Genomic DNA, 3,607 nt, shown 5'->3' on the forward strand with positions numbered 1-3,607 from the left:
AGGTTGGTCTAAGGAATTAAAATTCTGTAAATTATGAGAGAAATACTTCCGAGTGAGAAGGGATGCATGTGGTAGCAGCCTTCAGTTTTTGTATTTCCATTCAGGCAATTGTTTTCATTTGATCCCTTCCACCCTTTGATCCTTTTTCTTTTCAGTAGACTCTGTGGTAAGGATGAAGAGAAAAATGTCATGTACTACCCTAGAAGAGCTATTTATTCTACTGTAGATAACTACAGCAGAGGCTGATAAAGGTGTGTTGATAATAAGACATATTATTAGGTTCTCTTGGTAGCAAATAAAAACTAAATCAAGTTAGATGTATAAAACCCAAGGACAGAAATACAGCCAGGCTCAGGAAAGGTCTCAGAAGCAGCTATATCATTTCCAGTAATGTAATCACCTAACTGCTTTTCAACAAAGGGCATCTTCTTAAGCATACATTCAGAATCGAGTCTAGAGATTTAAAATGAACTCTGCTGCTGGCTGGAAAAAAATGTATATACAGATATATACACACAGAGACATGCATACATATATATGTATGATACAAAGAAAAGAAGACATACATAAGTGGAAGTTTAGTTATTGCAACATGCATGCTAGGCACTGCTGACCATGGGAAGTCACCCCCATGTTAATGGGCAAGCCAGCTTTAACACTCATTTTTCCATAATCACTGTTGCCAAGAGTGAACTTGTCAAAGAGATTCTCTACCATTCAGACGCCCAAGTCATCCTCTCAACCCTCAATCTTGCTATTCGTGTGTGTGTGGATAGTGCTCAGTCATGTCTGACTCTTTGCAACTCCATGGACCCATTAGACTCCTCTGTCCATGGAACTTTCCAGGCAAGAATACTGGAGTGGGTTGCCATTTCCTTTTCCAGGGCTTACTAGTCATTCTTAAGCAATAATATTTGTTTACTTTAATGAATATAAACAATTCAGATGAAACTGAAGACTCCCTTTATTTTAACCCCTGCCCAATCCCATTCCCTTTGGTTCTTCACCAGAGGCAACTGCAATCATGATTTTCAGGCTATGCTTCTATACTTTTACTATGCATATGCACCCACATTCACCAGGGCCCTACCTCACCCCCACCCCATCCCACCCCACCCCAGTCTACCCCATATACCCACATTATTTATAAGGGGAAGACTGATTATGTGTTTTCCAAGGGCCTATGTAAGGCCTTCCCTCTGTGGAGGTCCTAAGCTGCACACAGATGGGGCATGGGTGGATGGAGAGGCTCCTGGATAACTGTTTAAAATTTAAAAGGAGAGATTTGCACACACGAATCAGAGACCTTTTTTATGCATCAATAACTTTATTTGAAGAACCAATAACTTTATTTGAAGACCTGGTAAAACTGGAAGAACAAAAGGTCCAGTTCAAGCTCAGTCCTCCTTGTCACCATCACCTAGGGTGAGCTTGTCAAAGAGGTATTCTGCCATGCTGACTTCTGGCGCCCCCCCCGCCCCTTATGCAGGTTGCTGACATGGTCCCCCAGCTCCTTAATGAACTCGACCTGCTGGTCAAGGTGGCAGGTCTTCAGGAAGTGGCACAGGTAAGGGTCATTCTTGTCAGTGGCCAGCTGGTGCAGGTAGAGCAGGCTCTGGTTGACGCTCTTCTCTAGGTGCAGGGCGCACTACATGGCCTGAAATCCACTCTCCCAGTTAGTGCGGTCAGGCTTTCTGAGATCTCGGAGACAGAAGCGGCCCCCATGACGGTTCTGCAGGTGCATCAGGCTCTCGATCTGCTCCTTATGCTTGTGAGAGCAGTGCAGGAAGAAGTGGGAGAAGCGCTTCAAGTAGTAGAAGGCCATGGACAGGTACACATAGGAGGCATAGATCTGCAGGTTGACTTGACCGTTGATGCCGGCCTCACAGTCTGGGTGGTAGTTCTGGCGCTCCTGCAAGGGAGCGGGCATCATCGCTGGTGGCTTGTGTGCGGTGGGCGCAAAGGCCACAGTGAAAGCGGAGGGGAAGCTGCAGCCACGGGTCTGGCAGCGGCAGGTACAGAGGCAGCCGCCACCTCAGAGCATTCCCAGAGGGTGTGGAGACGGGATCTTCGAGGAGTTCCCAGGGTGGGCTCTGGGGTTAGGCAGTGGGCTCCACCATGGGACTGGAAGGAGAGTCCGTTTTTGAGGGGTCGGAAGCCGGAGAGAATCCGTTGGGGTCAGAGAAGGGCGCGAGCGCAGTGTTCCAGGTTCCATCCAGGCCTGGGTGAGGCAGGGAGACTACGCTGAGCATCTGGCTTGTATAATTTTAAAATGTTATTCACGAATATAAGTGCAACCAGTTGAAGTTAATCAGGTGCATGATTTCTGTGCACACTTATTTGAATAGGGCTCTAATGTGACTGTTTCATTAAACAGTGCTCTTTGGTATCATGGTTATATTTACTATTACAGAGCTGTTTTTGAAGGCAGCTCTCCTCAGTGACTTCAACACCCGTACTAATGACACTTCTGATAGGTTCTTCATGGGGTTCCTGGACCTCATTAACCCCAGTGATCTCCACTTTTCTGTTTCTGGGCAAGTTCACACTTGTCTGACAGCGGAGCGCCACCTCCAGAGTCTCAGTGAATCTTTGCACCTCTGCAGCTTTCACTCTTTTTGAACTTCATGTTGGCTCCCTTTGTTCTCTCTCATCTCCTAATCTTTCAGCACAGTCCTAGGAACCCAGCCCTTTCACCTGACTTACCAATTTCCTTCCTCTTGGGTAAGTGCAAACTTCTCTTTTCTCTGTCAGAAAGCAAAAGACTTAGACGCATTCTTAGAGAAAGCACATGTGGATATATTCATCCCCTCCAGCCTCGTTTGTCCTTTCACTGCCATTCAGCAAGCATTTTTTTAACCCCTCAATTATGCTGTATGGAATGAGCCACAGTGGTAGGAAATACCATTGATCTCAAATTGTCTTTCATTCATTCCTTCAACAAATATTTATTGATTACCTAATGTGGTCCCTGGCACTAATCTGGGATTTGGGCATATATTAGTAACAGAGTCTGTTCCTATGGGATTTGTATTCCAGTGAAGCAAACCAAAACAAAACAAACTACTGTTTTTCTTTCTTTATTGTCTCAAGTAAATACATATAAGATATTATGCATGTATATTAAATTAAAAGGTCAATATATTTTCTTAGAAGTTATGGATATTATAGTAGGAGACATAGACCCATTTAGGTATTTGTAATTAATTTATCTGTGCATCACATTAATTCAACAGCCATTTATATATTCCAATTATGTGTCAGACACTGTTTGACTCTGGAGATACAAAGAAGAATCAAACATGATCTCTGTTCTCAAGGTACAAGATCAAGTGATGGACTGTTTTAAGTGCTCTCAGATGGCTTTAGTTTGGATAATAAGGCTATTTTCACTTAAGGTTTTATTACGATGGCTTTGATTAACTTACCTATTGAGAGGATCTCTATTTCTCTTAGAAAGCTCATGCTATCCTATAATCGTTTATGAAGGAAGCAAAGGATCAAATATCCAATGTCACACTGCAAACCTATTTAAGCAGTTATAGAGGCATTTAATTGTTGAGTCTGTAAAGAAATAGAATAATAACAATGTCTTTTTGATAAGTTG

At 43.4% G+C, this 3,607-nt stretch overlaps 1 pseudogene; it reads right to left on the reverse strand.

Annotated features, from left to right (window-relative positions):
* Positions 1–1,397: 1,397 nt before the first annotated feature.
* On the reverse strand, positions 1,398–1,930 carry LOC138930075 (ferritin heavy chain-like; annotated as a pseudogene).
* Between the last annotated feature and the right edge of the window lie 1,677 nt (positions 1,931–3,607).

This window comes from Ovis canadensis, chromosome X (genome assembly GCF_042477335.2).
Source record: "Ovis canadensis isolate MfBH-ARS-UI-01 breed Bighorn chromosome X, ARS-UI_OviCan_v2, whole genome shotgun sequence".
Classification (NCBI taxonomy): domain Eukaryota; kingdom Metazoa; phylum Chordata; class Mammalia; order Artiodactyla; family Bovidae; genus Ovis; species Ovis canadensis.